Here is a 12,033-nt window from a genome sequence, read left to right as displayed (position 1 = left end):
CCGTAGCCTTACATTGTTCTTTTCACTTCATATTATATATATAATTTGAGGCCGAAATACTGGCTCCAGAATGAAAGTTAGGCCAAAAGCTTGAATTCTAGAGCTCCTGGCCCCCAACCAATAAGAATTGAGGGTTTCAACTTTTTTATTTTAATTTTTTGAACACCTACACTACAGTGGTGGCGAACACATCCCTAAAATCTAAATATGTTTTCGATCCTTACCTCTCTCATTCTTCTACCTCTGAGTCTAAATCTTTCTCCTATGCCCTTTTCTTATGCCTCTCTATCTTCCATTCTCGAGCTTATAACAAATCCCTTATTTTTTTCGCAAAAGAGGATTATACCTCATACCATATATTGATTACAATGATCTTCAGAGAACTGGAGGTCATTTACGGTTACAAGACTGATGCAATTTGTTAAATATAAATTGTTTAAAATAGCTATAAGAGGTTATCCTTTCCAGGTGTTTTGTATGGCATTCCTGTTACAAAAAGTGGAGATGTCTGCAGCCTTCTTAATTGTATATCTAGAAGTTAAAACAAAAGTATTTACTTTAAAGTTTCTCACTGGATTTATTTGATCTTGAAAATCATTGCTGATTTTGTATCTTCATTCTCTTACATTTGCGTATCTTCCCATCAACAGCTGTAGAGTTGGTGTTGAGACACTTTGAAAGATGAATTTGTATCCACTCCATTCAATTGCCCATTGGAAAGCAGCTTCTACACCTTTTTCTTCTAGTTGCTCTCTTGTTGTACAATCTGTATAGGATCCCCTAGCTTCAATGGTAGTACTTGTGTAATCAATAAGAGTGAGACTAATACCTGAAGAAGTAATGGGATTTTGCATTGATAGTGCTATATTAATTCTCAAGCTCATAAAAGTGATCTCCTTATCTGGTTTCTGTTCATTATTTGTATAACTTCATCATGCATAGGGTTATAATACAAATTCTGCATGATATTATAAGAAGGGTTGTTCACATGCATGTAGCTGTTTATAAATCTCACTATTTGTCTCGCTGTGATTTCACTGTTCTGGTCTTTTCTTTTGAAAGCTGCCTCACACCTTGCTTTTCATATATGCCAAGAAACTAGACTACAGAATTCCGGCCAACCTAATATGCATTTATCTTTGTTTCCTACACTGAACCAGTTGTTTAACCATTCATGGGAAATGTTACAATTGTCCGTGACATAGTCTAAATCATGATTTAAGTGCAACCAAACCTGTATTGTGAAGTTACATTCAAGGAAAAGGTGAGTTAGAGTTTCTTCACCATTTTTGCAGAGGCTACATTTTCTGTCTGTGTTTGGAAAAATTGCAGCAATTCTCATTCCTGTTGGAAGAATAGAATTTGCCGATTTCCAAGTGAACATTTTGATAGAAGGTGTTGTATTCATATTCCATATTTTCTTCCAATCCGGGGTCGGGTTATCACTGCTATTGATAGAGTCATATAGAGAGTGGATAGTGAAGTTACCTTTGCTTTTTAAGCTCCATTTAGCAGTATCTTCTTCTCCATGTATAGGTATATTTATTTGTAAAATCTTATCTACTGTTATTTGATCAAAACATGCATTTAATTTACCCATATCCCATGTTCTATTTTTCTTTATGAGTTCACTTACCTTCTTTAAATTGTTAGTTCCATTACTTGGTTTGGTGATTGGTGTATTGGTTTTTGGGATTCATTGATCTTCCCAGATATCTATCAATTTACCATTTCCAATGATCCAGTTGCAATTTTGTTTTATCAGTTGGACGCCACTGTGTATGCCCTTCCAAACCCAACTGTCTCTTGGGTTTGGTTTAGATTTTGTATGCAAAATATCATGGTTTGGGAAATATTTAGCTTTCAATATAGTAGCACATAAGGATTATGGATTTTCTTTTAATCTCCATCCCATCTTGGATGTCATAGCCAAGTTGAATTTTTCAATATTTTGAATTCTCAAACCCCTTTCTTCCAAAGATTTACAAAAAGATTTACAAGATTTTAGGTAAACCCCTTTTTTCCCCTTTTCGTTTTTCCCACTTTTGTCTTTTCCCCACCAATAATCCCTTTGAAGTTTATTTAAGGTTTTGCAAGTCTTTTTCGGTATTTTAAAACAATTCATTTGGTATACAGCTAAGGATGACGTCACATTTTATCATTACTGTTCTACCTGCAGTATTTATGTCAATACCTTTCCAATTTTAAAGTTTGTTACCTACTTTTGTACTAAAGGCTCAAAACTTTCAATTTTTGATTTATTCGTAAACAAAGGGGAACCTAAATATCTGTCATTTAAGGGTATAGAGTTTACTCCTAATATTTCTTTTATTTCATTTATTCTATTTGGTTCTGTTTTTTTACTGAAAAACACCCCAGACTTGTTTAGATTGATTAATTGACCTGAAGCATTTCCAAAATTTTGAAACAGTTCAACTAAGTTTCTGCTAGTAGTATAAGGCAGTCGTCTGCAAAGCGCAGATGACTAACAAATGGTGCATATATCGAAATTTTTATTCATTTAATCATACCTTTGTCTTCAACATTAGTTATAGTTCTAGATAGCGATTCCATACAAAGGAGGAATAAGTAGGGAGATAATGGATCTCCCTGCCTTAAGCCTCTGGTAGGTTTAAAAAATTCAGTTGGTGCCCCATTTAGAAGCACAACAAGAGTTGTTGTTGAAATACATTGAAAAATTAAATTGCACCATTTTTCAGAAAAACCTATTTTACGCATAATAGTGATCAGGAAAATCCATTCGACCCTGTCAAAAGCCTTTGACATGTCGATTTTAAGTCCCATAAGCCCTTTTTTGCTTTTAGTGTTGCGCATTTTATGAATAATTTCTTGTGCAATAACAATATTGTCCGCAATCTGTCTACCGGGAATAAAAACAGATTGATACGGGCTGATGATTTTGTCAAGCATTCCTTTCATCCTGTTAGCCACTAGTTTCGAGATTATCTTATAAGAAGTGTTGTTTAAGGCTATAGGTCTATATTCAGCAGCCGTAGAGGGATTAAGAGTTTTAGGAATAAGAAATATAAAAGAAGTATTGAGTTATTTAGAAAGGTAGCCACTTCTGAAAAAGTTTGAATCATCAAAACTAAATCCTTTTCTATGATTTCCCAATTCTGTTGATAAAAATTGGGTGAAAAACCATCAGGACCTGGACTTTTATCCGGCTCCATAGAAAATAAAATATTTTTTTATTTCAGCATTGGTTGGAACAGAACAGAGGAGATTGTTATCTAGATCAGAAATGCATTCAAGAATAAGATCAATCATATTTCTATCTACACTCGGATTGACAGTTGTTGCAATGTTTTTAAAATGACTAGTTACATAGTTAGCTATATCCTGTCTACTATTTAGCCAGATGCCATTGTTATCCATTCACTTCTTCTTCGAAAGTTTTGTTGTTTACTTTAATCTTAATATAATATAAAATTGAGAGATAGACATCAGAGACAGAGTAACAAGGATATTTTTTTTAGACACGCACAGAGAGAAACAGAGGGAGAAGAGGCATGGGAAAATATGAGCATGGTAAATACACAAATTTCTACAGATATTTGGAATCAAAAATATAAACCTTATTCACTATTCAAATCCTAACCCTAACCGTATTCTACTTTTATCTTCTCGAATTTCAAAACTTTAATTATATCTAACTCTTTTGTTTCATTTGTTGATATTTTTGCTTATTCACGGTTGCGTTTATCTAAAAGGGAGAATCTTACCGAGTCCAAGGTAATATGAACCAAGGTTTTTGTTTATCGTAGTATGGTTTCGATTAATTCTTTGTTGACTGTATTGCTTCTTCTTTACCGTGGCAGAAGATTGATTTTTTTTCACCTAATTATAACTATGTAGCTTACTAACGACCCAATTATAACGCGAGTTGTAACAAAAATAAAATATAATGTACTTCACCAATTTTTGGAGGATTTAGCTTCAAGTTTTCACTGTTTCCAATCTCATAATTTAAGGTAACGTCAAAAAGGAAAATGGTGATAATTTTCAATGATGTTGTAGTAATGAGGTTCAAACTCTCGGACTTGTGAAGATTAAATTTAAATATTTAATAAAATTATATACAAAAATATTAACAAAGTGCGCGAGAGGTAACCAAGACACTAGATTCCACTATGACGCAAAATTGAATGATACATATTTTAAAACTCTAATTATCTTTTAAAACTCTTATTTCTTAATTCACAAATAATTTGGAAAATTCTCAAAAATTAATTGTATCCCCTAAGCATAGATTATCTAAACAAAGCATAACCTATCTAATTGAATCACAACTAATGAAGAAAATTTCTGCAAACAATTAAAAACTCTGCAAAAGTAGTGATTGAGTGAATTATAAATTATAAATTAGAGAGAATAAATAATTACCAATTATTCATGCATAAATAGCTTCCGCATTGCCTTGGTTGTGAGAGAATTAGCCGCTCATCATGTTGGAAAACCTCTCAAAGAATTTCATTGGTGCTCAAAAATGGTTTACAAATGATGAGAATATGAGAAATACAATAAAACCGGGTTTGTAACAGTTATAAGTGTTACAAACCAGCTGTTACAGAAAACGACAGACAGAAAGTGTTGTAAACACTGTGCTGCGACCCTCGCCTCTGTGTCGCTGACACTGTTGAAAAACGACTGTCTCTACAGGTCCGTTCTTCGTGCTCTTCAACAGCAGCAGCAGCAGAAACCGAGTTTGGGAAAACTCGAATTTCCTCTTCTCTGGCTCTCCTCAGCCCCCCAAACTCTCGACACCCCTTCTATGATAACTCAAGACCCTTTTTATACACCTACAGCACAAGAAATCTCCTCCATAACTCGAGATAATCCTCTCTTTACTCGGGTGATAAAAAATATTTTCGGGAAGATTTTCTTCCCTGTTTTATGATTTTCACGCGTTCTCAGTTGTGTTTCTTTCCTTTTATACCTTCTTCACGCTCCAGAATATTGATTAAGTCTTCCAATCACGAGCAGTACACGTTTAAACTCGTGTATGTTTGTGTTTATCCTCCAAATCACTGTTTGGATTAAACCAAGTTATCCGGCCAAATTTGATCGAAACAAACACCCATACTAGCTTTTCTAATACGTATCACATATACCCATGAAGTTTCAGCGATTGAATCGCACAAAAACTCCTCCAAAATCCGAACGAAAAATCTTCCTGTGAAAAGAAATATTTTCACGCCAAAATATTTTTTTTTGAATTTGTGAAGAAGGTCACCCCTTATCCAGTGGTCGCCCCTTATTCGTTCCTGGAGTCCGAATAACACATGTCCTTTGGGGTGCCTTAAGTAATTTTTCTGGGGTGTTTCCAGCATTTTTTCTAAGTTCCTCCGGCGCATTTCTGGGGTGTTTTTAGTCTCTATCCTGGGGTGTAAAACACCACTTATCGAGCCAATTTCGCCGCAAGAGCTTATTTTTCCAAAAACATCTACAAAAACATAAAATAACACAATAAGTATTTAATCGAGTCTAACAATACAGAACATTGAGAACAAAATAGACACATAAATGCGTCTATCAAATACCCCCAAACTTATTATTTGCTAGTCCTCGAACAAAACTAAAAAAAATAAAACCGAGTTAATCTCGGGAGGGTTTACCAAAGGTGTACCCACAAAACCATTACTTCTAATTGGTCACATGTATCCAAAGAGCTATGAGGACATACATATTCTCAACCTATCTCCAAGTAACTAGAATGCCATAGAAATTAAAGGTGTCAGCTCTAAAGCTGACTGAAGAAAAGGGGAGACACATCCGCAACACTGCTAGATAAAGAGATTTCCGCTACACAGCTAGATAAACATTGTAAGATGCGTCCGCTGCTTTACAGCTGGATAAGATTAGGAAAGAGATAAAGATGAGAGGGACATCTGCTACACAGCTGGACTAATTACGTGTGATGAGTTAAACCAGTGCTAGAAAGATCTTGTGCCATATTGAAAGCGGACTAACAAAGCAACCAAATGTATCTTTCTTCGACTCTCTCATAGTGCTCAGTAGAAACAACGTCTTCTTCGGTCTTCAACTGTTGATGATAAACTATCGAACCTCATAGAACCTTGACAATTAACTCTTCTCTTTGATTTCTTCCTTGACTTATAAATTTCTACTTCCCTTTGGCCTTATTGAACAAAACGTAACGATGTTTTTTTTCATTTTTCATTTTTTTTTTTACAAAAATTACAAGACAACAATTTACATGCCCATGAGAGAAGGACTTTCAGAACTTGGATCTTCGCAACTTGTGATGTCTTGGTATCATGGATTCTAACAACTTATATCATTTGCTCTTATAACTTCAACTTTGATTTTTGAATTATTCTCTTCTATTGTTGCTTCTAAACCTAAAACGTCTTCAACTTTCTTCATAGATTTTGATGTCGCTCCGCTTGTTGATGATGATAAGTTTCTACTGAGAGAGAGTCGCAATCCAGTAACTAAGACTACATTGTGAGGTTGCTTTGTCTTTCTGGCATTTCCTGACCTACTTTCCTTTCCATCATGTATGGTTAGGTCCATCACGGTTACCCTCTAAAAGGAACAAGTTCTCTCCTGAATTTCAAGGATCTCAGTGTCTTTTTCTCTAATGTCTCAAAAGGTTGTTATCTCTAGCATTCCAATTTCTATCTTTTCGGTGAGAAACAATATGTAAACTTAGCTAACCGGATACCATGTGACGCTAGAAGTTTCAAAAGTACAACTAAAAAGTTCTTCCCCACCCCCAAACTTAAATCTAACATTGTCCTCGATGTTCTAAAGATAAAATTAAAAGCATGAACAAGGAGAAACTGTTACCACTTGAATAAAAAGAGTTAAGGAAAGATATTACCATGTTGCATGAGCATGGGTTACCTCGCAAGAAGTGCTAAGTTTAAAGTCTTCAGCCAGACTTAGGAAAGGATTAGTCAACTCGGACCGTATAACAGTAGCCGTAATAACTCTGGGTCTTCAAAACCAAAAAGTATTACCCACAAGAAGAGGAAACTGCAACATACCAAAAAGATACCAAAAATACCCTTGTTTAAGACAACTACATCTAGTTGTGGCTCAGGTTCAGGTTCTATAACTGGGTCTAAATAAAAAGCTTTCATCGGTTGGATTTCCTCAAAGCTAAGATCCGGTTCAGGCATTAGAGTCTGGAAAAACTCAATTAAGAACTTAGAAGCACATAACAATAACCTGAATAATTGGGGATCCTCTAAGTCAATTATATTTGACTCACAAAGTTGACCATAATAATGGTCATTCTTAAGAAAATGTGTCGACCCTAATATCCTAAAGTAATTAGGTTTAGTCTCAAAACTTAAATACCGACACATCTGAAAATCATATGTTCCCACAATTAGAAGAAAAGTTTTTGGTGGGAAAACAAAGTCAATCTTGATATCATATCCTGGGTTAACCACATCAACCAAAGGATGGGTTTCTAACAACTGAGCTTCTTTCTGGACATCATTAGGTTCGGTAAAACATGTATGAAGATAATCTTGTAAGATGGTTGAGGCATAAATGTCAAGTCCTACACGAGGGAACTTTCTAAGAGTTAAAGAACACGGAGAACGATAATCACCTCCAAACTTGGAGTTTTTTGTCTCTATAAAGACTAGTCACAACTTCCCTAATTTCTAGGTCATCGGATTCCTGGAAATGGTCAATTGATTCTTCTAAGTTGGGTTCATCCTCACTCATTTCTACGAGTTTATCATCTTCTAAGACTAGTGTTTCTAAATCGCTAGATTCTAAAACAGTATTCAGGAAATACTGAATCATTATCGGCTTTGTAAACAGGAAATACTACATCGTCTAAAACGAGGGTATCTCTAGTCAAATCCTCGTCCTTTTGAATAGGTGAATAATTATTAAAATTATTTGGATTTGAACTAGAAATAATATTATCATTAAAGAGATCATTGGGAGTAACAGATTCCTCATCACTATGCCTATATATTTCAGATTCTTCATCAATACTATCCTCATCACAGTCCTCATTATAATAACATGAAAAAGGTCGAACCTCATCAAAACAAGTAGTGTTACCAATTCTAACCTCGTCATCTTGATTATGTGAATAAAAACTATCTTTATTTTCGAGGGTGGTATTGGGAAAACTACACTGGAAATTAAGACTATCCTGAGCAAGTTTTTCCACAATCCTATTTATACTCTCAGTAAATTTCTTGAGGGTCTCTGCTAGAGATATATTAGTTGACCGCTCTACGGACTCTTCTGGGAGAAGAATATTATAAGTCTCTTTCATAAATAACTTCCGTGTTGACTCATTGAAACTCTTGAGAGACTCTTCGAGAGAAATAGAAGGATTGTTTTGCTCGTATGACCTGTGGGTATATGGATAATAATTGGGCTCACAATGGTATCGACTATAACCTTCAAAAGTTTCGCGTTCCCAATCACTATTCACACTATGGTCATAAAAAGGATAATGTCCAAGCTGCTCAGTCGGATACTCATTATATTGGCTATTATAATACCAGTTCGACATCCTAACCGCAAGGGAATTCTACACAATCACAAACAAGGCTGACTCGACCAAATCAAACCTATAAAATCTAGCAAACAACAAGCATGATGGCTCCACATAGATTGTTTCTAGACCAGCTTCTAATCTTTCGAAAAGGAATTCGTTACAATCTGAACAAACCTCTCTGGAATCAATCCGAGTTTAAGTAAGTTGAATTGAGACGAGGGAAGCTGCGAGGAGCTTTGATACCCAAGGTCTCACCGGTATTATAAGGTGGCGCAGTCACGCATTCAACTCGCAGAAACCATCATGAACTTCAAAGTATACTCAAAAGAGTAACCAATATTTTTCGAACGACTTTCCTATTAAGCTCGTTACCCTATAGGTCTCGTTCTAGTCAAAATTTTAAGCTTAGGTTCGCGTTTGGTTTCGTTTTCCTAAGGCGGGCAAGAAGGAAAGGGTGATGAAATCCGAGTCCTTATCTTAATTTGGCCAGGCCTTTCCCTTTACTAGAAAATTAAAAGAACCATATTCAAATCCTCAGCATATATTCACCTTAAGGCATACAATAAACCTGCTGACAGGGGATTCGCGGGTGTTTCGAAAGCTTACCTCCCGTACCAGAAGGGGCGCAGAACCGCTGAAGTCGACTCGGGCCACGACTCCTATGTCATGTGCGAACCCGAGGGGCCGAGATGATATTGTAATCGTCGTCCTTCCCTGCAAACAGTTTTATATTTAATGTACCATTCCTTAGGGTTTTAAAAAAAATAATAATTGTCCAAGTCTAAAGTCCAAATAAAGTGCAAAAGAAAAGAAATAAAAAAAAATTACAAAAAATGGAAGGTCTCTAAAAAAAAAAATTCTCTCTTTTTTTTTAATTTTTTTTCGCTCTTCTTTTTTTTTGCTTTGTCTTTTTCATTCTCTTTTGGCTATAAGCTTTGATTCCAAGTCTTTAGTATCCAACTTCAAACCTGTAATACAAAGGCACACCCAAAGAAACGTAAAAAGAACAAATGAAATAAAAAAAAAAAAACCTAAAAATTCTACCTAAGCACAAATCCACGTCGGCGGCGCCAAAAATTGGTGATAATTTTCAATGATGTTGTAGTAATGAGGTTCAAACTCTAGGACTTGTGAAGATTAAATTTAAAGATTTAATAAAATTATATACAAAAATATTAACAAAGTGGGCGAGAGGTAGCCAAGACACTAGATTCCACTATGACGCAAAATTAAATGATACATATTTCAAAACTCTAATTATCTTTTAAGACTCTTATTTCTTAATTCACAAATAATCTGGAAAATTCTCAAAAATTAATTGTATCCCCTAAGCATAGATTATCTAAACAAAGCATAACCTATCTAATTGAATCACAACTAATGAAGAAAATTTTTGCAAACAATTAAAAACTCTCCAAAAGCAGTGATTGAGTGAATTATAAATTAGAGAGAATAAATAATTACCAATTATTCATGCATAAATAGCTTCCTCATTGCCTTGGTTGTGAGAGAATTAGCCGCTCATCATGTTGGAAAACCTCTCAAAGAATTTCATTGGTGCTCAAAAATGGTTTACAAATGATGAGAATATGAGAAATACAATAAAACCGGGTTTGTAACAGTTATAAGTGTTACAAACCAGCTGTTACAGAAAACGACAGACAGAAAGTGTTGTAAACACTGTGCTGCGACCCTCGCCTCTGTGTCGACGACTGTCTCTACAGGTCCGTTCTTCGTGCTCTTCAACAGCAGCAGCAGCAGAAACCGAGTTTGGGAAAACTCGAATTTCTTCTTCTCTGGCTCTCCTCAGCCCCCCAAACTCTCGAGACCCCTTCTATGATAACTCAAGACACTTTTTATACACCTACAACACAAGAAATCTCCTCCATAACTCGAGATAATCCTCTCTTTACTCGGGTGATAAAAAATATTTTCGGGAAGATTTTCTTCCCTGTTTTATGATTTTCACGCGTTCTCAGCTGTGTTTCTTTCCTTTTATACCTTCTTCACGCTCCAGAATATTGATTAAGTCTTCCAATCACGAGCAGTACACGTTTAAACTCGTGTAAGTTTGTGTTTATCCTCCAACTCACTGTTTGGATTAAACCAAGTTATCCAGCCAAATTTGATCGAAACAAACACCCATACCAGCTTTTCTAATACATATCACATCTACCCATGAAGTTTCAGCGATTGAATCGCATAAAAACTCCTCCAAAATCCGATCGAAAAATCTGCCTGTGAAAAGAAATATTTTCCCGCCAAAATATTTTTTTTTGAATTTGTGAAGAAGGTCACCCCTTATCCAGTGGTCGCCCCGATCCGTTGTTGGAGTCCGAATAACATATGTCCTTTGGGGTGCCTTAAGTAATTTTTCTGGGGTGTTTCCAGCATTTTTTCTGGGTTCCTCCGGCGCATTTCTGGGGTGTTTTTAGTCTCTATCCTGGGGTATAAAACACCACTTATCGAGCCAATTTCGCCGCAAGAGCTTATTTTTCCAAAAACATCTACAAAAACATAAAATAACAAAATAAGTATTTAATCGAGTCTAACAATACAGAACATTGAGAACAAAATAGACACATAAATGCGTCTATTAGAAAACACAAAAATGTCTTTTCATGTAAGGATAACCCCAGTACCAACCGATGACATATTTGCATTGATAAATATCCAGTCCAAAGTTTCTTAAACAGATTAGGGTATATATCTTCATCAGGGTATACATCTTCATTAGCTGTATGATTAGTACTTTCAAGTTCTGGCCTTTTGGGGTCTCTCCAAATGATGCTATAAGATTGGCCACGGAAACAACTTATTATTATCTGTTTCCCTGATTAAGTTGGAGCACATAAAGCTTCATCCTATAAGGTGGGTTGAACACATGTAATACGTGAATGTTGATGGGACTCCTGTTAACTTATTCATCTGTTTTTGATGTAAATCTCGGCGACACCAAGATTGGGGGTTTCAAGATGACTACTATTCCGACCCTTAGTGGTAAACTCGAAGTAAAGCAATTCTATATTTTTCCCTCAAATATTTGCATTTTTAATCTACTGTTACTATATATGTTTCCCTCAAATCTTGGCATTTTTAATCTACTGCTACTAACTATAGGTTGCAGTTATACATTGATACTCATTAGTCATTATGATTAAGTTTCAGAACAAGAATGTTTTCATGTTGATTAGTTTGTTCGATCTATTCAAGCGCAATTTACTAAAACATAAACAATGAAGTCAATAAATTATCTTTATCCCTTTTGGGTTAATATGACAGTAAGTTATTGCCGTAATACATCACTTTCAAATTCATCTTTTTTCCATTCGTGCGCAACTTCAGCTGCCATAAATCCGACAAATAAATTGTTTCCACAAACCATACTAGCTAGGAAAATCTTAATTCCTACCATTTTTTATTTCCTTTTCTATCTTTCTTTATCATTAAATGTACTGACTTTGCTCACAAGGAAGCCAAGCATCTCGCCGCAGGGGAAAGGAATA

Source organism: Papaver somniferum, unplaced genomic scaffold, assembly GCF_003573695.1.
Source record: "Papaver somniferum cultivar HN1 unplaced genomic scaffold, ASM357369v1 unplaced-scaffold_35, whole genome shotgun sequence".
Classification (NCBI taxonomy): domain Eukaryota; kingdom Viridiplantae; phylum Streptophyta; class Magnoliopsida; order Ranunculales; family Papaveraceae; genus Papaver; species Papaver somniferum.
The sequence above is the reverse complement of the archived record's forward strand: the minus strand, read 5'-3'. Positions refer to the sequence as shown.